This window comes from Mirounga leonina, unplaced genomic scaffold, assembly GCF_011800145.1.
Source record: "Mirounga leonina isolate KUSES-001 unplaced genomic scaffold, KU_Mleo_1.0 Mir_127, whole genome shotgun sequence".
In the NCBI taxonomy this organism is placed as follows: domain Eukaryota; kingdom Metazoa; phylum Chordata; class Mammalia; order Carnivora; family Phocidae; genus Mirounga; species Mirounga leonina.
In genome coordinates, this window is record NW_023270316.1 from 50138973 (window position 1) to 50164908 (window position 25936).

Sequence of the window (25936 nt, forward strand, 5' to 3'; positions counted from 1 at the left end):
CTATTGTGAATAGTGTGACCATGAACGTGGGAATGCAGGTATCTGCTCAAGATCTTGATTTCAATTCCTTCCAATATACAACCAGAAGTGGAATTGCTGCAACATATGATAGTTCTATTTTTGATTTCTTAAGGAAGCCCCCACACTTTTGATGCCTACACCATTTCAGGTCCCACCATCAGTGAACAAGGGTTCCATTATTCATTTCCAAAAACAGATTTCAGAAAAACAGTGAGCACACATATAAGACATAACAATGACATTGATTTTAACATGTGGGGCAATAAACACATCTTAGGGAACAGGAAAATAGGGAATTATGAGTCAGCATTATACTTTCTCTACTGATGAAAGTACATTCTAGTAAAACTAAAGCCATAGAGGACATATGAAAACTATCAAAGTAAAAACCTCTTAACGGTAGTTAAGAGTATAATGGTAAGAAGGAAACAAGGATATTTATCCCTGGTTTGAGAATAGCTTTCTATAGAAAAACACCTTTTACATAAGGGTAGAAATACAAAGAATATTCTGAATAGTGGATGCTGAGAGTTAGAGTCTTTCCCGTTCTCTGCTATGAACAAAGAAGTATTGGTTTCTGGTTATGTTACTATAGCAAAAGTAAAGAACTTCACATCTAAAGAGCCTCAGCCCAAGGGAACAGAAAAAAACAACTGAGAAGGAATTAGGAATTAGTTTATGAACAAAGAATATCTATTTTGGGAAAGGTAATCTGTCAGGATCCAGGTGCACAGTCAGAGGAGGGAAGTGCAAATAGAATTAAAAAAAAAAAATCTATTTGCAAATGTCAACCAGAACACATGGTTTAATTTTGAATAATTAAAATTTACCCTGGTCTTTTTGAACTATCCCACAAAAGAAACAACAATTACCTAGAATAGAGCAATATATGTGTGTATACATATATGTATATACATGTACGTACGTTTGTGTGTGTGTGTGTGTATATATATATATACACACCTGTATATAGGGGAACTATATACATAAAATAGAACAGTTTAGGACATTTATTTCTTGGCATCAGATATATCAGTTAAATTAGGCCTTTAGAACTGAGAGCAGGGAGCCACGTTGAGTGAACTCACTACCAAAAGGCAAAACAGAGGACAGAAATATATTAAATGAGAGAAGAAAGGAATAAAACCAACAATGAAATAATTCACATTAGTGTCAGCTGAGAGATCGGATGTTGTAAAGCACAACCTCAGCGATGGGTAGTACACAAACAGCACATCTGGAACACAGTAGAAAAGACGAAAGGAGTAAGAACCTTGAGAAAAAAAGAAGTGACCATTCTGGCGGACGTAGGATGGTGTTTCAAACTATAAAATGTGTGTGTTCCCAAAGAAAAAATAAGAGATAATGGAAGCCATAATCAATTATGCAACAGGAAAAAAGGAACCTGAAGATCAAGTTTACAAGATAAAAAATTTTAATATGATTAAAGCAATACTTAAAAATAATCAGGTAGAACATGTCCTTATTAAAATTTCTAAATTAAGAAAAATATATAGAGGTAAACAAGCAGAAAAATCAAATTAACACAAGGGTACAGAATAGTTTCACTCATAATTATTTTCTAGAATATTGTTTTTAAAAGCTTCCTTGATAGTTCTATTATGTTTTTCTTTAAAAATATTTTAAATGTAAGTAACATGTGCAAAGTTAAAAATTCACAATGCACATTATGGAATAAAATGAAAACTGAATTCCTCCCTTCACTCTCTGATTCCCTAGTCCTTGAGCGAAATGTACCCGGTATTAGCAGTTACTTGTATATCCCCCACTAAAAATAGTAAGATAGATAAATTTCATATTTTAAAACCTGCTTAGATAGCATGTACCATGCACTGAGCATAGGTACTTCTAAGGACTATAAAATTAGCATCTTCTATTATTCTATATGCACTATTTGGCATTTTTAAGTATAAATTCATAAACATATGTTAACAGTCTGTTTTACTATATTAGAACATACAAATTTGTGTCATTCTTTTTAACTGTTGCATAGTATGTCATGCCTACAGCCCCAAATACCTAGCCCTAGCCATCTGATTTTTATTTATTTCTGAAGTCAACAGAAGACCTTCTTAAATATGAAACTCAAAGAATGTGATAATTGTGTAGGTTTTTTTTAAGATTTTATTTATTTATTTGACAGAGAGAGACACAGTGAGAGAGGGAACACCAACAGAGGGAGTGGGAGAGGGAGAAGCAGGCCCCCCGCGGAGCAGGGAGCCCGATGTGGGACTCGATCCCAGGACCCTGGGATCATGACCTGAGCTGAAGGCAGACGCTTAACGACTGAGCCATCCAGGCACCCCAATTGTGTAGATTCTTGAGGAAATTACTCGCATCTACAGCCACAAAATAGACATCTCAAAATCAAGAATCTAATGAGGAGGCCATGTTAATAAGGACCGAAGTGAATACTGGTATCAATTAAATTAACAGGACCAATAATTTTATAAAATGATTACATATAACTTATCACTGTTCATCTTGCTATTCACACTAATCATCTAATATCAATCTCCTTTAAAAGGACCATGCCATGACCATAACACTGCCTTATGGGAACTGATCACTCTGTTCACATCCTCTTCAATCCTGAACAATCTGGAACCAAGATGTCCCCATACAGTCACTGGGAGGGAATTCTGTACAATGGGTAAAAGCATTTCTCACTAAATAGGGATATTGTGCAGGAAATTTAAGAATTAAACAGAGTAGAACCAGATAACCTTTAATGCCCATTCCAACTCTCTGATTATATGATAAGCAGTCTGTCTTGTAAAACAATAAAAATTTTACTCTTGGGCATGCTTGAAAATATATCTACGTATATCACTGCCATAATTTTACAGGAAATAGCAACTACATAAGCTGTGACCAACTCTACATGCCAAGGGATTTAATGTGATACATGACCAGATTCATTGGACTAGACCACTTCATTGCATTGCCCAATATCAGCGGGCTGCTTGTCAAGAGCCGTAAGTACGTTAAAGCTACTTTAGGCACAAAGCGTTAAAGAAGCCGAAGTATGCTAAATACCTTTGTGTAACCACTTTCCCTAGTTTTTTCCCACCTCACTTACAAGCCTTATTTATTTTACCTTAATTTGGGTACTTATTAACACCACTTTTAGCTTTACTTTGTTGTAAGAATTTCTACTCCTACTATACAAGAGTATTCTCTTCCTTTTACTGTAATTTTTGTATCTATCAAAGATACAGACACACATGGTTTTAGATAAACCAGATAGTTCTCCAAGACTTGAAATAAAATGTAGCTGTTCTCTCTTACTGTCCCTAAGCTGATTTGCATTCCCCAGAGGTAACTACTCTCAGCTCCTTTGACTGTTTCTTCTGGTATCTACTTTTATGTTTCTAAATAATATGCTTGTTGGGCTATTTCTCATTTTTTCCCCATTTTAGGTGATATCTATTGACTTCCTACTATGGATATTGAGGACTTCACCCTCTTTCCCTCCTCGCTCCCACACACAAAATTCTTAACACTTAAGCTTCAATATAGTTATAGCTTCAATATAGTTATAGCTTTGTTTATAATATCAGTATTAATATTCACAACCACCTTTCTTATACAATTGTTTTTGCTTTTCTTGAAGGGATTAGTTTTCTTATTATTGCATGTAATTCTATATCAGGCATAGATATAAATTCTGTCTAAATATATTGAAATATATACTAGAGATCAACTTTCACATAACTGTTTATAACCCCCTTGGACCCTCACTTTATGAAATAATTGGTGGTTCTGATTCTTGTGTTTTCTGGCATTCTGTAGTGGTGTTAACAAGTACCCAAATTAAGGTAAAATACATGAGGCTTGTAAGTGGTGGGATGCACTGAGGAATGCTTCTGAATCTCCTCTACCTCCTCCCCCACCCCTGCCACTTACCCATGCCAACTGCCTTTGTTTCTAGTTTCCAAAATGTTGTTGCTGTCATCTCTTTCTTTTTTCCTTGCCTTCTTGATTTAAGCCTTTTACAAATCCTCTCTAAATGGAAATATCAAAGTTTATTCATTATCTTTTAGAGTTTTGGGTTTGTTTTTTTTTTTTCCAAATTGCAAATCTTCTACCAGGTACAGGCATGCCTCTCTCATGCAGGAATTGTCTATTTTTTTTATGGCAAGTATTTGGGCATCTTAGAGCCCTGTTTTCTTATAGCAAAATTTCATTTATCATTTCTTGATTTTTCATGAGCATAGGGTGTTAAAGTAGACAAAAAACAAACCACACACACACAAAAAAAATTTCTCTATTGTCCACAATAACTAATTCCTGTTTAGGAAAAAGATGGATGGAATTTAGTACCAAAAAAGGTAGTAACAACAGTTATCATTGTTGAGCACCTGCTTTATTGCGGGTACTGTTCTAAACACTTTACCGATATTAATTAACTCACTTGATCCTCATGGCAACCCCAAGATCTTAGGGTTTTCATTCCCTTCTCTGTTTAATAAAAATTATTGGGGGGCGCCTGGGTGGCTCAGTCATTATGCGTCTGCCTTCAGCTCAGGTCATGATCCCAGGGTCCTGGGGTCGAGCCCCGCATCAGGCTCCCTGCTCCGAGGGGAGCCTGCTTCTCCTTCTCCCTGCCACTCTGCCTACTTGTGCTCTCTATCTCTCTGTCAAATAAATAAATAAAATCTTTAAAAAAAATTATTGCTTATAGTTACTAATTAATAGAACTCTGGTATATTTTCACAGTTGCATATCTGATTTCCAACATTCACAATTCTCCTTCTTCTGGGAAGTATGGGACCTGATTCTCACACCTTTATAGTCAGCCTTGTCCCCTCCCCTGAACCCTTAAAAACAGCAGCCTAAGGCTCTGACCTTACCCAACCACTCAAGGATTTGGTAGTTAATGTTATTTGCTAACTTACCACAAGAAATAAATGATATGCCAAAATATCTGACCAGCCAATAGATTGTTTCAAATATGTAAGCATTAATAAAAATGCACAAATTAAATTCACAGATATTGGATATCTTGGATAAGAAACAATATACTGTTGTTATTCTACCATGTGTCAGAGGAAGCACAGCGTGGTGGTTCCCACTGTTGCTCTGCTCTTTACTAGCTGTACAATCTGGAGCAATTTAGCCTATTTGGGTTTCAGTTCACTTATCTGTAATATTAATAACTCCTACCCCACAGTGTTGTAGGCAGGATAAAAGAAATCCATCTTACATGAATAGCATTTGGAACGGTATTCGCCATGCTAAGTGTTGGCCGTTACCTAAAATGTTGGCAAACCTCACAGAAACTCTGAAAGGAAGGAGTTACTTCGCATTTTGAGCCTCAAAGAAAGTGCAAAGAGAGTTCGTGTCTCCTAAGACCATAATTTCCAGAGTAATAGTCTGCAGAGCTCCCAAAATATGTTAGATGAACTGAATAAGATATCATCTGAGAAAGAAAAGTGTCTCCTCATAATATTCTAAATTAGGGAGGAAGAGGGAAATGCTGGGTTTTGAGGGTTTAGTGGACCCCTAACCTTTCTGTTTTGAACAAATATTCTGAAAAAACTCTGGAGAGTAAGAATAATTTATGTGAAAATTTTTATTATTCAGAATTATTTTCACATATGAATGCTTAAGGATATTTCCTGAAATTGAAATACTGCGTTTTTCATCATTCCAAGCCATGCTTAAACATGCATTTTGTCACTGCAAGGTCATGTGTGATCTTACTCCTCCAGTCTCTCTTAGCCTCCTGCCTTGCTCCTCATTCGTGTACTGTGTATTCCAGCCACGCAGGACTTGTCTGTTTCTCCAGCCTGTCTTGCTGGTTTCAACCTCAGAGCTTTAACACATGCTGTTCCCTCAATCTGGAACGTCTTCCCTTTTATTCTTTCTAGCAAACATCTATAGATCTTGCAGATCCTTTAGGTCTGAAATTTTATCTAACCTGCTAAGAAAAGTTGAGTCCTTAGGTTTAGGTAAGCCCCCATAATACACTTGCATAATACCTGTATTTCTGCTTCAGAGGACTTTGCATGTTTTTCTTTAATTGATTATGTATCAGCATTTGTCTCTTCTGCCAACCTATAATCTCTCTGAGTTCAGCAAACATATCTGATTCCTTTTCCCTTTTCACCTCCACTCCTATCCCCCTTAATATTGTACCTTTCAACTAAGTAGTCCCCAATAAATGTTTGTTGAAGACAGACCAAATGCTTTGTAAAATCAGCTACTTGTGGTGCTTAGCCATTTTCCAAAGATGGAAGATCTATGTTTTAAGAAAATAGGCATGGTAAAGTGAGAGTAATTTAGCAAAAGAAAATTCTTCTTTCCTCTGCAATATATTTTCATATTAAGTCTCCTGGAAATTTTGCCTGTTATAAATCTAGGCTTCAGTTTTTCCCTCCACTTATTGTCTTGATTTTACAGGAAGACAAAAAAAAAAAAAATCTTTTTGCCATTTAAGAAGTCAAGGTGTTCTTCTATCTGAAATTATTTTGATCTATTCCCTAAGATTCTTGAAGTAAAGACAGAGTGAGGAGAAAAAAAATCGTATTTTACAGAAATATGACTGAGAAGAGCTTTGTACTCTGCAAAAGTTATTCAAAGTTCCAAGTAGCTCTTCCATAACAAAAACCCACCAGGCAAATGACCCCTTTTCCGGTGCACCAATCTGACTGTATAAGAACAAAATTTCCTCCTTACTAATGCTTAAGGGAAAAAGTCATCCTCACTCAGCTTTCATGGTTAACCAATTGTCACTGTTCTATAGTCTTGTAAACAAGCAGATGAGACAACTGGGATTCATTTTCGAGATCATTAAGAGCTGAGATGGACTCAGTGAAATTTTAAGTCAATACTTAATCAAGAGAACACATGCCAGAAGAGAGACCAGTATTTTCATCTGACAAACTAAATATCAGCTCCAGGACCATTACTGAAAAGCAGAGTTGATTCTGTAACTCCCAGCACACTCAGACAAAAATTTACCACTGAAGCCTAATTTGATTTCCTTATCAGGCAATTAGTATATTATTAAAAATTCACGGCAGGGTCAATCTCCTGTTGATTTACATAATTAAGTTCCCTTCTCCCATATAAATTAAGAGAGTTTTTTATTCATTTCTTGGGCAGATTTTTGAGGATGGAAAATATTTTTTTCCACATCATAAACCAAAGTTTCCATGGCTGACACATATATATACACAAAACTTTTAATCTTTCATAAAGTTCAAGCTGTCAGATTCTGTAAGAGATGCCCAGTTCTTTCTATTCCCCTTTTTGCTCACTCACTCTCTCAGAAATACCTGTAAATAAATAGTTATTTCTTAATACATGCTGAAAGCATACTTAGTGCTTCCTGAGGAGGTACTTGCTGCCTGTCACCAAGGAAAAGGAATAAAAACATTAGTGAAAGCCAAACCTCATGAGGTTTATAGGGTTGGTTTAGATAAGAAAGCAAAAAAGTGCTTTCCAGATTGTATTTAAATCTCTTGAGCCCACAGAGTTTGTCTGAAGGCTTCCTCTTTAGGTTTCCTGTTAATACTTTTGCAAGTAAACAACAAGTTTCCTGTGGGAGTCTAGCACTACTGATTTGGATCTTAGATCCAGAAAATTTAATCACTTCTCAGCCTTTTGGCTAAGATCAAGTGTAGATCCAGAAAATTTAGAAGTCTAAATCAATTTTTTAAAAGGTTAAATTTAGTGATTATAGAGGAGATAAAAAAGTTTTCCTTGACCCTCTTAAGGTCTCTGGCTAGGTCTGAAAATGAAATAGACAAAGACAGACTAACAGGAGAAAAGCATATAGATTTTATTGAATTGTTACATGAACATGGGAGCCTTCACAAGAGAATAAGGACCTGAAGTGACCAGAGGAGAGCTTTTATACCTTTTAGAAACAAATAAAAAATAAATTTGTGAAGCCTTGACAAGACAAGGAGGTCTGGGCTAGGGGGTAGTAAATGGTAAAGAAGTAACTTAGAAGATAAGAGTTAAGTTTAACAAGGTTTGTTTAAACAGCCTTTGGGGCTTTAAATTCCCTTTCTCTGGTGATAAGGAGATCTTCTATCCTCCTGATACAGGGAGGGTATCTTTCACTTGAGAGTTTATTTCCTGCTTTCAGGGAAGAAGAGCAAGGGTGGGCAGGTCAGAGTGACCTTCCTGCTTCTGTCTTTTTCTCAAACTCCACCAGCTTAAAATAATCTACCGAGGTACCATATTTGGGGTAGCATGTCCCGAACATCATCAATAGGTTATTTCAGTTCATTCTTCTAGCTTGTTATCCAGTATTTACTGAGAGCCAGGCAAAAAAAAAAAAAAAAAACAATGAGGCCAACAACTTTATTGCCTAGTGAGCCAACTAAATGAAATAGGCTATATATTTAATAAGGAGTACCCAGGAGCCCACAGGTGCACTTCTTAAGGACAAGATGAGATGGCACTTTTGCAAAAAAAAAAAGATTGTTAGTTCTGTGTTACTAGATAGAACACTTAGTTTCTTTATGTTTGAATTGTCCAAACCACCTTCAATTCACCTCCAAGAAAGAAACAGATACAAGAAAAGCTATTAACAATGGTGTTCAGTGTTTAACATTGTTTCTGTCTAAATCTGTATCTCTGCTAAGATGTATGGCAAGAGTTCATGCATTTCTAGTACTGAGCACATAGTAGGCATTGAATCTGTGGAAGAAAGGAAGTCAATATGTTACTGATTTCAAAAGCATCTACTTTTTTTAGGATTCAGAAAATTAGCATAGAAGTCATTCATTATTTGACATGAAAAATGTTTGCTTAATGTTAGACAATTAATGGAAAGAGTGAAATTATGTTTTTTGTTTTTTTTTTGTTTTTTTTTTTTTTGAGAGAGAGAATGAGATAGAGCATGAGAGAGGGGAGGGCCAGAGTGAGAAGCAGAGCAGGGAGCCCGATGCGGGACTCGATCCCGGGACTCCAGGATCATGACCTGAGCCGAAGGCAGTCGCCCAACCAACTGAGCCACCCAGGCGCCCTGAAATTATGTTTTTGAAAAAATACAGTATATGCTTCATTTTTTTAAGAAACCATCTCCAGAAATAGTTTTCTAAAATTAATACCTACTTTCTCAAAGTCCAGATTTGTATTCAGATTCCAGTAACCATCACCACCATGCCATGTAATATTGGCTATAAATAATTATTGTTACTGATCATCTGATTTGTTTCAGAATCCTGGTGAACCAAATAATTTTTCAGGGTTTCTAAGTAAGAAGCACTTTTATCTTCTATTTATTTCCGTTCTTTAAATATGTGCTTCCATTTTTAAATTTAAAGATGAAACTTTCTCAATTTGATATAGGTTTTCAATGTAAACAATTATGCAAATTTTATAGAATATTTAGAAAGAAGTACATGTCAGAGAGGACAGTGGGGAAAAGACGAGATAACAAGCAACCATGCTCAGAATTTAGAACAAAGAATACTGAACATCGTTAAAAATGCTCCATTATTACTCAAAATTGGTCATTTTTGTCCTTCCACATATCCATTACAGGGGAGATTTTCCACAAGATAAAATAAGGACAGAAAGAATTTTTGATGAAAAGTCAGGGCACACACTCCTTAAAGGTGCTCTTGGAAAAATGCTCATTTGAACAGGCAGAGAGTAAATGATTGACACTCTGCATAAGGGCTTTGAAAGTCAAGGCTTTGACGTGTCATTTGTTAGAAACCCTATTATAACAACTGACAGCCATACCCAGCAGATGCACCATAGAGATGTTGTGCCAATTTCTTCCCTAAGAAACATTAAATATTGTGAATTTTAATATGAAATATTCAACAGCAGAAACCAGTACTGCTATTTCTTGTTGACAAGGTAAGGACTAAGCATCATGCACAAAATTCTAAAAGGTGTAAAGGTTACGAGTGGTGAAAATCATATCAAAGAGTTACAAGAGCTCCACTAAGCCAGATGAGTTGAAAAGTGGACAGAATGAAAGATTTAAAAGCGCAGATATTCCTTTGATGCATAAGAACTTCTGTTTGAGGGACGAACCTTTAAATCAGCATTTAGAATTTACATAAGACTACGAGCTAATACAAAATATTTCATGACACAAGATTAGGGGTTCTGAGGAATGGGCACATGTTAAATATTCCCAGTTCCCTGCTTAAAATGAGAAAGTGACCATAGAGAAGAAATGAGACTAAATGTTTATAAAGGAGACCTGGGCAGCCGCCCCCATGACCCTTTAACATGTCCAAAACTTATACTCTCTACTTAAGCAGTTCGTGCAGATTTGAAAGGGAAGAGGAGGGTGTGAGAAGATAGTTTATAAAATCCCGCTGACCACTAATCTTATCGTTGAAACGGGAAATGTGGGCATGCAGGAATGAACAGAAGGAGTCAGAAGAGGGCTGTGATTCTCTGCATGTCCTGGGTACAAATGTAAAAGCTTATTAGAACACACCTGCTGTCCTCTTCCTTGCTCTATTTGCTCTAACTAGAGTGTCAAGAGCAGCATTTGGCATAAGGGAACATAGTACTTTGCTGCAAGATGGCATCACTGCCTTCCATGGCATAACTCAGGGATATTTTCCGCATTGTCAATTTGGAAACTGAGTCACATGATACTTAGGTCAGTGCTGGGACATGCTGGGATAACATATCCTGCTGGGCCTTGCCCCCGACTGTCTCTTTTTCTTTATCTAGAAGACTTTCTTACCCCACCACTTGTTTTATATTTGGGAACATAAACATCTGATTTACCATTAATTTCCTTTTGTTAATATCAATGCACTGAATCACTATTTGGGAGGTCAGCCACTTGCGTTCGAGAAGACCACAAGACTGCTAAAAGGTAGAAATAATTCTTGCCCATCTGATAGCAGCAATTTAAATTGATACCTCGGATATTGGGAGGAGGGAATTTCCTAAGGATGACAGCTAGCCTCTGATCTAATTTCAAAACTTTTTTAAATGATTCACTGTGGTTTCCACCTAATGGCTTCCTGAAGCCATTATGCTCAGCAGAAGAATCCTTAGACACTGGCACCCAGAATGCAAGTCTAAAAGGCATGTCTCCTATTGATTAACTAATGAATTAATTAATCCAAAGAGCCTGTGTTCCGTACCAAAGATCTATGTGTCTCAGGCTCAGGTGGCATGGGGAGGGGGAAACAGACTATGAATACCTGAAAACATATGATCAGTACAAAGATTCAACTTTTTTTTTCTTTTTTTTGAAAAGCCTAACCTATGAAGATGACAGCATAACCTCTTTGCTGTGAAAGTGTTAGAGGTGATTTTGAGAACTTTATTAGCAGTCCTTGTGCTCCTCCCATCTGCATGTAACTTCCCCATTAGGGAATTACCTTACGATACCCCTAATTAATGCTAATTTATGCCCGTTTAGTGACCATAAAAATGTGTCACCAAATTTTAATTGCATGGGGAGGGTAGATAGATAAAAGTACTAAAGAATTAGTGTGTCATTTACTAAAGAGACCTTTAGGAACAATAAAGACCATCTGCCCTGTCAATCTTCATGCTCTGGAGACAACACTACACCTTACAACCCAATGATAAATAAAATTGCCTGCCGTAGCGATGAGGGTAAATGTTGCCCTTCTTCATTATTTGTGTCAAACCAGGATAGGTGGAACTTTGAGAGAGACAGCTTGTTGCAAATGCTGACTGTTCATTTTAAAATTAAGTTTTACGGGTAGCAAAGCATTTTTATAGAACAAAGGTGACATCTATTATCCACTTAGGTCTCAAGAGTATATTTTTCATAGGTTGTTAATTAAATAGTTCAGAAGGCAGTTTTTGAAATGTATCAGGTGAATTCTTTATTTATGTATGCCCCAGATTCCCAATATTCATGTACTTAAATGAGAATTTCATGTCAGTAGGTTTTGCAGACTGCAGCAATGCTATTTCTAGATATATCCTAAACTTTCCTTTATATTTAACACTTTTGGCTTCACTAGCAACTGACTTCAATGCGTAACAACGCGCACTTGCTGTTTCAAGTTTCAAGGAGATTCAGCAGGCAATACGATGCACCTTCGATTCCTTGTGCCTAGTAAAGAGTCTGCCGCATGGTATACGCTCACTAAGTATTTGCCGAGTGAGTGAATGAATGGACGGATGGATGATTTCAATCATCTGCCCATGTGGCCTCTATTCTCCATAATAGTTCCTGACAACGTGACAATTCTTTCTGCCAGGTCCCTCTAAATGGAGAAAGAAAAATCAATGAATATGTTCAAAGTAATGGTAAGTACTCCTAAGACTCTGGCACAGACTCCTATTAGGCGATACAAGGCTAATAATATAATTGCTGAAACCTCTGGTACTCCCACACCCAAGCCTTTTTAACTGGGAGGATTCCAGATGTCTCAGCAGCTCTTCTGGCTTTAGCTATTCACAGAGAACCAGTCATCTCTCCATTCATTGCCACACAGGCTACTCTCCCACGTACAACTGTTCCTGAAGCACTCTTTTCTATGTCCCCCTGACACAGCCACTGCCTGCAGAGCCTGGACTCAGAGCCCTATGCTAGGACAATGCTCCAATCCCTGGTCATACTAAGAGCTAACATTTCTGTCCTATCCAGGATGACCACAGGTAAGCCTGTGAGTCTCTCGATCTTGGGATATAGCTCTGAAAGGCAGAATTATCTTTTTGATGAGTGGGGAAGAACTGTTCTAAGCCAATGCACATTTGTATTGAGGTCTGGTCACAGTATCAAAGCAGCTGGTAAGCAAAGAGACTCACAGAGCATGACCAGGCAGGGAGTCCCAGAGAAACAGGACAGGGACCAGGGTGGCAAGAGCACTGTATTTTTCTAATGGGAAGATCTGCAAATAGTGATTCAGAAAGACAGTATATATATATATATATATATATATATATATTTTTTTTTTTTTAAATCAGCTAAAAGAGTATGCTTAATGTGAGCACAGTTTTGTCAAAAATAATATGCACAGGTGCAAATGTAAATATTTTCCTATCTTATCTATCCATCTACCTACCTACGGCATGTATAAGAATATGCAACCAAATTATAAAATGGTTACTTCTGGGTCTTAGAAATATAGATACATTTTATTGTACTTACTGAACTTACTGTATTTACTGAAATTTTATTTTTACAACTAGCAAGTGTAACATTCCTCCAAAGAAGTTATTACCACATAGTTTCTTTGTATCACTTGAAACCAACATTTTATCGAATCAGTCATCAAATATGCATTTCATTCAGGTTATTTCTGAGACTGTTCTGGTTTGGAAACCATGAAAAACTTCTGTGTTAACGCAGAAGGGGGAATGTCAGCTCTCTCTGCCAGCACTGCTAAAACGGGAATGCCGGGAACAACTGAGGGCAAGTTCAGCCATTTCCCCCAAGTTCCCAAAACCAGTGTGTCTTCCCCGAGTTCATTCATAAAATGTGCTCTCTTTCCCCAGCATTAAGTTCTGGAAACAACTTGTCACCATCAACTCTGTATAGGAATGACATCAGAACGATTTTCTCTTGATTTTAAGGAGAGCCTTTTTTCCTGCGAGTTGAAGTTACAAAATGGCACAACTTGCCATCAGGAATTTTAAGGCCATTTAGTCCATTGTATTTATTCCCATGCGACTCTAGGGCTGGATCAAAGACACGACAGAAACAGAAAATGAAAAAGGTGAAACACATGAGCAAGGTAATCTCAAAAACAGAAAAGGAGAAGAAAACAAAAGGAAGATTTTCTTCCTCCTTTTAAACCATTATCTCTTGGGGATGTCTTTAATGCTCTAAAAGGTCTTAGGAAGGAGGAAAGGTTACCTTAGTGGCATCGGGAATGCTATCCTGGGGATTTTATTACCGGGGAAGTGAAAAGGAAGCCCTGATTCTCTGTCTGGCTCAGGGTCACCTCTGTCTGTGATGTGCCTTATGACTGGTTGGAAAGATAAACATATGGCACCTCAAACTATTTTCATTTGATAAGGACACAAATAAAACTGGGACTTCACAAAAATAAGTTACACTTAATTAGGAGGACTATTTAGAGGACATTTCACTGATTGGTCTCTTGCCTAAAAAATATTTTCTTCTTGCCCATAAAAATTGTTGATCTGTATTCTCTATGCTTATTTTCATTCTTTCTTTTCCAGCACAAGGTCAGTTTTATACAGACAATATATTGTTTCTCATAAAAATGAAACGGCCCTTCCTCATGTACGCAGGCTATAATTAAAATACATCCAGATCTGTAGCAGCGAACTTTAAGACACGCAAATGCTGCCAGTAACAACTTCCATCAACCCGTGAAGAGACTGTCGAGCAGAATCCCGCAGTGGCTGGCGTATAGAGATTGTGCTGAGATATGTGTGAGGATGTGTGTCATAATGGAGTGATACGGAAGCTGAGCTGTGCAGCAGAGATATCCAGCTACCTTTCAGTTATGTGGGCAGGAACCACATTTGCTAAACTTGTTTATGGCTCTTAAAGGATTATTTGGGCATTTGGTACCTAATGATTACATTGGTTATCACACAGAGTCATTAAGGATAGATTGATGAAATAATATCACAAAATAGCCTGATAAGCACGGAGATATTTATGACTGTGAATATACTGAAATTTGCTTTTTGGCTTGGTTGGAATTAAAGGAAACACCACTAAGGAAACTTAAAAAAGGAAATGAAATCGCATGTTTCAAGTACAAGGAAGAAAACAAGGGTATACATATGTAAACCATGGGCTTTTACCTAGTCGTGTATTTCATTCTTGATGGAGTGAAGATGGTTGAAGGAAAATTAGGAAACACTTCAATAGAAAACCTTAGTTGATTAGAATGCCAATGGCAGAAAGAGACAACTGGAAGAATTGAGTAGGATGAGATACACGCTATTGCAAAAAGTAAATAATTTTAAATAATGTAGCACAGGCATCAGTAAAATGGTAACAGCTAAGAGCCCGCTGTTAAGTGTATATGGTTAGCTATTCCGTGTTTTCTCTCTTTCTCTCTCTCACACACACACGCGCATCAAAATTACCATCTTGTCCTTCAAGCTACTGTTGTTGTGAATCACAAATACTATCCCTAGCCAACAAAAAAGAGACAGCAATGAAGTCCTAAAAATGTATTACACCCCTAGCATAGACACTTCTCTAAATAAAATTTTGAAAGAGTTAGAAAGTTTATTTTTAGTTACCATAATAATTTCAACTCTTGTCCATGCACATGGTGGAATTATGGGATAGTCCAAAACATTAATTTTATTTTTTTCTATTAGATCTTAGCATGCATTCTGCATTTAGGTCTGAAAAACCAGAACAGAACCCTGATAATAAACATGCTTCAGTAACATAATACTAGACTTAGAAGGAGCATGGAAAGTGTTTACTTTTACTGCCAGGCCTTTCTACAACTTAATCTATATAAGAAAACAAAAGATCACCCCTTGGATGACTCTCACACATCATCTTAAGAAGATCTGCCTTTTCTCTTTCTCCAACTTTTCCTGGAAGAGGCATAATATGTTTACATTTCAAAGATTTTTTTCCTACTAGGAGATAGGCAAATAAATAGTAAAGGTGGGAGGGCTAAGCAATGAGTGAGGCAGAATACATGATAATGTCAATCCAAAAAGCATTTTTAAATGCCTACTAAGTACCAGCAACAGAAGAGCCCCAATAACAAATATGGTCTGGGTTCTCAAAAAAACCCCAAAAAAACAAAAATGAAAAACCTAGTAAAGGGGAAAAAAAAAAAAACCTAGTAAAGGGATAAGAAACATATAGTAATCATATGGAAAAGAAAGGAAAATAAGCACATAAAATAAGTTCAGATAGCAGACCTGGAATTTGTCTTACAAGATGAAGTCGATTCCCAGAGGTCAAACCTAAAAGAGGAAAATTACAAACACAAGGAAATCACGGGTTGCGGGAAGCATGGAAATGACTGGGTAATAGTTGGAAGAGCACTGGCATAAATATAGAAAATATAAAGAGGAAAAAGAAGATATAGATAAAAAAGCAGGCTGAAAACTACAGAAGGTTTGGTCACACTGAGGATGTGCGTGCTAAAAATCATTTTTGCTTTTTCCATAGTTTTCTGACCGTTTTCAGTCTCCATACTAGGCTGTTATCTTTCTGATATTCCCCAGGGTTATATCTTTGACCCAAGATTCATGACATTCTTTATGGGTTGCAGGGACTAGCCAGCCTCCTTTATGTACAATGCCAACCATCACTGACCCCCGATGACTCTCAAATGTGTTTCTCCAGTTTCAATGTCTGAACCCCTCTTCTATGCCTCCAATCCACATTTCCATCTAACTTATGGGTTATTCATCTCAAATAGCCCTAAATCACCTCAAAATCAACATGTTGCCACTTGGTCCTTCTCTAGATTTTGTAAATGACACTATCATTTTCCTTTGATGAAAAGCAGTTTCCCTATTAAGTATACCATTTGCCCATTAGAAAAAAAAAAAGAAGAAGAAGAAGATAGAAGGAGGGGAAGAATGAAGGGGGGGAAATTGGAGGGGGAGAAGAACCATGGGAGACGATGGACTCTGAAAAATGAACTGAGGGTTCTAGAGGGGAGGCGGGTAGGAGGATGGGTTAGCCTGATGATGGGTATTAAAGAGGGCACGTACTGCATGGAGCACTGGGTGTTGTTATACGCAAACAATGAATCATGGAACACTACATCAAAAACTAATGATGTAATGCATAGTGATTAACATAACAATAATAAAAAAATAACATACTGAAAAAAAAAGAAAGAAATGGAGGGAGGGAAGGAGGGAAGGAAGGAAGGAAGGAAGGAAGGAAGGAAGGAAGGGACAGACCTGCTAAAGAAGCAGCCTGGGACAATTTATTCAGGACAGAGGCCCACTGAGTGAATCCTGCAAACCTCTCCCATTTTAACGAGAGATTAAACTAGAGGCCATCTGCCAAAGGGCAGCTCTTCTATATGCTGGGCAGTGGCCTAAGAGGGAGGCTGGTACAAAGCAAGTAAAGGAAATACTGAGCAGTTCATTCAGATAATCTCTAATCAAAATGGGATTTGAAATGTGAAAAAGTATTAAGCAAGTGACAATGTTAGCAAAAGTGTAAAAGGCACTAAAAGGCAATGAAAATAGGATGGTTGAGTTAAATTAATGGTGATGCACTGGAGTAAAGACAAAGCAGCTCTTATGGTCGATCCTTCTCTAAGTCCAGAACAGTGCCTGGTATTAAGTAGGTATTCAGTAAATTACATGTTGACTTTTTCATTTTGCTTGAGATTATACAGCCACTAGAACTTTCTGACTCTCTAGATCCATTCATCTGAGAGAGAGGAGGAAAACTAAGAAGGAATTGACAAGATAGGAGATAAAAGGTAATTAGGATCTGGAATGGTCAAATAATCAAAAAAGAAGGATACATAAGAGACAAATAGGGGAACAGAATCCCAAGATTTACACGATATAGTTAAAGGAAAATGAAAAGCTGGCTCCAAGTGATTAGCTTGAGTATCCTGAGAAAATGCAAAATTGCTACTAACATCATGAAAATTTAGAGGACGAGCTGGTTTGGAGATGATGTGGATGAATTTGGTTTTGGACGTCAAGGATAAGACAAGGCTTAGGGGAACATGCCTCAAGAAGGAAAGGAGTATTAGTTGAATGACAGTATTCTTTATGATACTTCATTCTTAAGTATCATATCCAAGGTCTGATAAATACTAGTATTAGTAATAGTATGTAGTTTTTATTTAACAAGGTATTAAAAAAGTATATATTGCCTTTCATATCATTTCCTATATATTCCCAAGCAGAGAATCTAGGATTACTATTTGTGAAATAAAATATTGTTACAAATTCCACAATGCAGATTTTCTCCAGTAAATTCAGTTTCCTGACTGAATTCTATATGGCAATGCCCCACCATGGAGCAGTTTCCTTATCTAGATAACACTGTCAATTATTTATTGTCTCAGCTTAGTTGATCATCAGTTAGTAGTATTTCCTAAAATAAATGATTTTATGATTTGCTGAAATAATTCATATTTACTATTTATTAATTTGCTACCATATTTTCAATAATCATGATTATGAATCATCTTCTCAAATATTCTCCCCTCCTGCACACACCCCAGGGCTTCCTATTTCTACAGCTAGTTTGATTAGAGAGCTATTTATAGGTATTTTTTTATCATCTATATAAAATATGATTATATACTTCTAATTTCTCTCATTTATTAGAATAGGCTTCTTTTAGGCACTGGTTCTTTGCTATGAAGTACATTTCTGAAATTAGCCTGTTGCCTTCATGTTTGTAATTATTACTTGTTTAAAAATTATTTCATAATTTTCCCTTGGGTTCCAGGTTCCTAACCTATGAAATGAGGCAGTGGTCTTAAGGTCTCTTCAGGTCTAATGTCAGTGAATTCTCTGACTCTTATCTAAGACATTTGTCTATGTCTAATAATAACGCTGCATAATTACATGATTCTCCTGGCTCATTCTATCACATTTGTAATGTCATTAATATTAAATATTGAGGCAGCTTGTATAAATAGCATAGCACTATGACCTACAGCACATGCATGAAAAACATTTGTTATGGATATTTCTATTTCTTCTTTTTTAATATGTGTAATGTTTGTATATATTGAAAATGCAGGTAAGAGACAGAGTAGGTAGAAAAGACTAGGGACAGGAGCATTGCTTTGAAGTAATAAGGATGTCCCTTATGAAGATGTAATAAATACATCATAATTTTATTTTTATTGCATTTTCATCTATTTTCAGTCATAGAGGAAATCACGTAATTTTGCTGGCAACTATTGCCCTCTGGAATGATTTCTATTGCAGAAAGAATGACATGCTCTCCATGGATATGTTATGTTTTTCTTTATGCACCATTCTTGAGCAGTTGAATGATGCTGCAGCTGTATAGTTATTAGGGGGTTATATCTAAACTCCAACTGAAGAAAAAACTAACTCAAATCTTCCTTTTCAGTCAATATTATAGAAGACTTTTAGATTCCTCTGGAAGCTTACTGTACTGCCAACCTTTGCCATTTTTATTCCCCTTCCATTTCCCAAAATAATGTATTTTTCATTTGTAGATTTATAAATTTGGTCCTAGCTTCAGGCAATGAAATGACATGTTTTTGATTTCTATTTTATAATGCCCATTCTGCAGGATTAGGAGATGGGAATAGGATGAGAGAGAATTAGGGGTTATAGGTGACAGAAGATAGTGACCTGAATGAGGGAAACTAAAGTAGGGTAAAAAGATTTAAATGGATTTAGAAATTATTTAGATGACATATCAATAGAATGGAGGAAAGAACAAATTAAAGGTAATTCCATGTTTCTCACTTATGCAATCTCTTCTCACACCGTATCAACATTGGTCTGTGTGACTAATAGAATATGGCAGATTATATGTCACTTCAGAAGCTAGTTCATAAAAAAGCATCATAGCCTCTCTCCATATTCTGTTTTCAGTTACTTACACCAAAAGAAAATAGCAACCATGTTTTAAGAAAAGAGGCAGCACTGAGGACAGCTCCACAGACAAGGAACTGACACCTTCTGAAAACAGTCATGTGAGCCATCTTGGAAGAAGATCCTCCAGCCCCAGTCAAGTCTTCCAATAACTGAAGCCCCTATCAACAAATTTCTTGTAATATTTTAAGACACTTTGAGCCTTAACATCCAGCTAAGCTGCTGCCAGATTCCTGATCCTCAGAAACTGTGTGAGACTATACATTCTTGCTGTTTTAAGCTTCCAAGTTTTGGGGTAATTTGTCATGCAATGATAGATAACTAATACAGGCCTCAATAAAGAGACCTAAACCAGAAATAAAGATGAGAATTACTGGCATCGATTCCATAGTTTTGGATGAGTTTCATTGATACATGTACAGGAAGAATAAAGGACAGGATTTCAAATACAGCAATATTTAAGGGCTAGGAATCATAGCGGAAAGATCCAAATGAGACTAGGAAGTGGCTAAGAAGGCATAAGGAAAATAAAAAAGGGCAATGTCATAGAAGCCATAGGAAGAGAATATTTTGAGATGGAGGTGGAGGAGGGGTTATGGAACTAACAAATTCTGCTAAGAGGTTAAGTCAAAGAAAGACAAAGTGACAGTCAGGAGGTCATCTGTACTGAAAGCAGTTTCAGAGAAGCATTAAAAATGGAAACAAACAAACAAAACAAACAAACAAAAAGAGCTGAAACTAGACCTTGTATTATTCTGAGGACAAATGCCTATTAGGATCACTACTACAGCTCACTGCTAAATTTTGGTACAGCAGCAAGTTTTAATTTTGGAAGGGAACTAAAAGTAGTCTCTCACATGCAATGTGTTCTTCACTTACAACAGAAGAAAAATCTGTCTTCAGATTTCCAATGGGAAAGGTGTCCTAGCTATGAGCTCAAGTGAAAGAATCAACAAATACACAAGGATTAATCACCATGAATGAGCACTAGGGGAAGAAAACTGAATAAGACTCTCCAGAAATTCAGATATTAATATTTTTAGAAAGAATATAAAATGATATCTAAAAACATAGGGGCACTTGGAAGTCTCAGTCAGTTAAGCATCCAACTCTTGATTTTGGCTCAGGTCATGATCTCAGGGTCATAAGATCAAGCCCCGCATCAGGTTCTGTGCTCAGTGGGAAGTCTGCTTGAGATTCTCTCTCTCCCTCTCCCTCTACCCCTTCCCCCACTCTCTCTCTCTAAATAAATAAAATCTTTTTAAAAAATAATAAAAGCATAAAAATATGAATTCACAAAATGATAATGATCAAGCATCAACATAATTTCAGAAAGGAATGGGCAAAATTGGAAAAGCATAAAACAGAACTTAAAAATAATTAAAATTATCCAATGAACAAGTTAAACAGCCAACTGGATATGGGTAATAAAAGAATTAGTTAACTGCAGTAGGCTCTTTCAGTAAAATATTGAAAATTGTGACCAAAAGGCAGGGGATTGGTGGAATCTTGAAATGAATGCAGGTTAAAAAAAATTGAAAAAGTTCTTTAGAAATGATTCAGGGTTTAGGGTGCCTGGGTGGCTCAGTTGGTTAAGCGACTGCCTTCAGCTCAGGTCATGATCCCGGAGTCCCGGGATCGAGTCCCGCATCGGGCTCCCTGCTCAGCAGGGAGTCTGCTTCTCCCTCTGACCCTCCTCCCTCTCATGCTCTCTCTCTCATTCTCTCTCTCAAATAAATAAGTAAAATCTTTAAAAAAAAAAAAAGAAATGATTCAGGGTTTAGCACAGAGAGATACAAATATGGGAAATATATCTTTTTTCAAAAAAAAAAAAAAAGAGACATGGATAATAGAATGAGACCAGTGAAAAAGAATGAAAAGGAGACCAACCTATATATGAAGGAAAATAATATATGACACGAGTGACTTTGCAGATCACTCAGGACAATTCCATAAATGATACTGGGACAAATTATGTTCGCACGGGAAAAAATAAAATTATATTGTTACCTCAAACTATTCAAGATACAGTCAACAAATTCTTACCGAGCAATTACATGCCAGGCAATGCATTTATTATTAGGCATTCAGCAATGATAGGTACAGTATTTCCATTCATAAATATATTATACCCATGACTTTTTCTCTCTCCCTCCCTCCCTTCTCTCTTTCTCTCTTTTTTTGCCGCCCCCCCCCCCCACTCTCCCCCTCTCGCTCCCCTTCTGTCTTTGGAGTATTGAGCCATTCTTCAGGATGGTATTTCTCTTTCACTGTGGCTTTGATCTCTACACTTCTTCAGAACAATCTTCATATACTGTAGATCTGATTATGTCTGTCTTGCTTTAATGACTTCTACTCTCTTTGGAATAAAATAAACACTCCATAGCATGGCATGCCAAGAGCTTTTTCATTTTTATCTACCCAGCTTCCTGATGTATCATTAAAATGTGTATACAAGGTCTTGAGTATTCTACTATTTTTAAGCTCTCTGAACACAATGTTCTCATCTTCTCTCATCCCTCTATGCACCCATCAAGAGATGTACCACTACATAGAGCTTTGTTCCTAAGCAGAAGTTTTTCTCATTTTTATTAGTCACCGTCTCTTCTACAAGGTAAGGAGGGACTACTTCCCCTCACTGTCTGTACAGCTTTCTGTATAACACTTAAAACATTAATTTATAGTATTTGCTTACTTTTCTAAGTCCCCACTAAAATATAAGTTCACTGAGGATAGGAAATTATATACATCCTTAAGGTTTAGAGCAATGACTACATATTTTTAGATGGAATTTAAAGGCAGCAAAAAATCACCAGAGCCAAACACAAACTTATTAAATGATTCTTTTTGAAATTATTTTAAATCATAGACATTCTGGACTTGTTAAATAGTACTGTATCAGAGGAAACTATAGAAACATAAAAGACCAGAATACCAGAAGAGTAATATGTAAGAAATTATTATAATGAGAACCTTTGACTTCGGCTTGGTCATGTGATTTGCTTTGATAATATGTGCTGGAATGGTGGGTGTGCCTTCTTGTGCTAAATCTGTAACCACTAGAAGAAAATGTCCTGTCTAGCTCACTGGTGGTTTTTATTTTTTCGTTCTTGTCCTTTGAAAATGCAAGTGCATATGTAATAATTCCTTTGCAGGTAATAGGATTCTGATTAAAAGGCTCTACTGAACTGTGACTTATCTCTCTACTTGGAATTTGCAAATGCTAATGAACTTACATATTTTTCTTATATGCCATACAGACATCCTGTTCACTTTGCTCCCACCTGATTTCCTGAAAGAGTAACAGTCTAGATCCATAATTGTTCCAATGTAGGGCTTATTTACTTAGCCAAAAATGTTCACCTCTGACAGTCACATATAAATCCCAAACTGAAGCCATGCCAATCAAGATTCTAACTCAGCGGTAGACTATGCCTCCAAGACTAGCACCAGATTTGCTTTTTTATTGAGCAGAATTCTATAGACAGGCAGAACTCACTGAAGCCATTTAAATCAGCCTGTAAAAAAAAAAATTGGAATAGTTGTCTAACTCACTGGAGCAGCATAAGGAAAAAGACAGCCCTGAGTGGGGAAAAAAAAAAAAATGAGGTCACAGCAAGAAAGGAGTACTCTCGGGTTACTCAAAAATCTCAAATACCATAAAAAGTAAATCAAAGAGCCATAACAGGATTTCTGGAGACACCAGAGCCTCAGCAACTTGACAGCTCAGTTTATTAGAGTGGAGTGATAATGAAGCCATGCTTGAGGATCCTGAGTGGACCACTTACTCTGGTCGTGCTCCAAGCCCACGGACTTCACCCCTAACCCAAATCAGAATCCGTGAAACATCTGCTGTCAGTTACAATGGGACCTGGGTGAAAGAGTTTTGATGGAACACTGCAAATCTATCACCACCCACTGAAAAGGCAGGTCAAAGTACAGGTCCTATTGATGGAGCAGGTGTTAGGTTGAATAGACTCATCTCAGGACAGAAATACAATGTTATAAAGCTGAAGATTTATCAACTGTCCATTTTCCTCATGTTCTTTGTTCATGTTGTTGTCTTTCATAATTCATTTAGCTACAAAAGGGCAAAGGGTCACTCATGGTGGCAGGTTACCTGGAGTCCTTAGTTCCGACGATACCTGAGGTCTGACTAACCCACAGGAAGAAAATGAGCCTTTCTAACATAAAATAAGTATACATTCTTGGAATTCTAGCAACACTGTCATAGCTATATTTGAGGCTATCAGCTAAATAAAAAGACATTACATGGGAGAAACACAGGAAAATAGTTTTAAATTTATTTTTAAAAGTTAGGTCTTATTGATACATCACTGTGGCTGCAATAAGTTTCCTAAGAAAGGTGGTCATTCATATTCCATATGAAAGTTCTCAGAAATGGCTGTTTAACAGAAAATACTATATTGGTGAGGATGTTATAATGAGAAATGTTACTAACAAAGAGACAGATATTCATTTCATATATCAATCAAATATTTACACACCAAGTCTTTTTTTTTTTTTTTAAAGATTTTATCCATTCATCTGAGAGAGAGAAAGAGGGCACGAGGGGGGATGGGGGTGGGGGGAGAGGGAGAACCACAGTCCCCGCTGAGCAGAGAGCCCAACATGGGGCTTGATCCGAGGACCCTAAGATCATGACCTGAGCTGAAGGCAGACACTCAACCATCTGAGCCACCCAGGCGCCCCACATACCAATTCTAAGTATTCTTCTACTTTGCTAATTTTATGCATAACCCCATAAAAAAGATATTACCTATGGTAAAATAGCCCTTCATTTTAAGAAATGGGGTATCACTAAATGTGAAGTAAAACATGATATAACCAGGTAATACCACTTGGTAACTTTTGGAAATGTTGGTTGTTCTTTACAAAACTAGCAGTTCTATGACTGAGACTTCAGTGGAAAAAAATGAATTTACACTAGGAATTCATGATTCCATATTTTAAAAAAATAAGGGTATTACATAAAACAGTACTACAAAAAGAAAGAGAAATTGTAAGAGTTTTAATACCAGTGAAGATAAAGAACTCAAATTGCTTTCTCAAATAGTCTTCCTCCAAAGTGGTACTGGCCTGACAATCATGATACCCTACACCCAGGAAATACATACATGTTTCAAGCAGACAACACACATTTTCAAGCATTCAGTGAGCAAAATGCCCCAAGGAAAGTGAGCCAATAAGAAGGAAAATGAAATTGACACAAATTAGCATTATCAAGCTTCATAATTATGAGTAGTTATGAAATCAAAAATTGTTAACTCATGATTATAAATTAGGAAATGGAGATAAATTCTAGATAGAGACAAATAATGGCTGTTAAAGAATGAATAGAAGTTATCATGAGCACCTGAAAGGTTAAAATCCTAACGGACATATTTACATCAAAGACACCTGTACCAGAAGAATACATAATAGGTAAACATTAGAAACATGTTCATGCGTCATAGTCAGATTTATCTCATTCTTTACATTCCTAATTTGCTTTCAGTTAGAGCAAAGTGGTAACAAGAGAACAAATAAGGCAGGAAATATTCTCATCGTTAGAAACTTAGAAAACTTCCAAACTATAGTAAAAAAAAAAATTTTTTTTTTAATTTAAAAACATAAAAATCACAACTTCTAAGTACCAGTGTAGACATTTAATAAGCACTGGTTAGGGGATATATAGAACATATATGCCTGAAAAAGAAAGGATTTTTTTAAATCCCATATATATAAAAAGACATGATTTTTTATTTAATATAAAAACAAGAAATGATCTAGACTGAATAATTGCCCAGGTAATTAATCTCCATAGACTTCCATGAAAATAAGTTAATGAAATTATACCAACAAATTAAAAACACATTCAAAACAATTAGAGAAAATAAAAGCCATGACAAGAAAAGTGGCTTCTCAGTCATAAAACAATAGTGGGAGACTTTTCATGGTAAGACATAGAGTACTTATAACTCAAAAAACATTTGGGGGTTCTAAGTGTATTTCAAATGAGAGACATAAGACAAATATAGAATAACTGTACAAATATGAAATATGTAGGGGTAGAATTATAGTGTCAATTTTTAAGAATATTTTAATGGAGGGGCACCTGGGTGGCTCAGTTGGTTAAGCGACTGCCTTTGGCTCAGGTCATGATCCTGGAGTCCCGGGATTGAGTCCCACTTCGGGCTCCCTGCTCAGCAGGGAGTCTGCTTCTCCCTCTGACCCTCCCCCTCTCATGCTCTCTCTCTCCCTCTCTCATTCTCTCTCTCAAATAAAATCTTTTAAAAAAAAGAATGTTTTAATGGAAATATTTTACTCACATTTTTGAGACTATATTTTCATAAGAATATAAAACCAGTTCATGAAAAATTCCATGAAAGATTTGAAAAGGTATAACTTTCTATTTTAAAAGGACTTCAGC

General features: G+C 36.6%; 1 pseudogene; it reads left to right on the top strand.

The window, feature by feature from the left end:
* Positions 1–7640: 7640 nt before the first annotated feature.
* LOC118009737 lies at positions 7641–7781 on the top strand (annotated as a pseudogene).
* The last annotated feature ends 18155 nt before the right edge of the window (positions 7782–25936 follow it).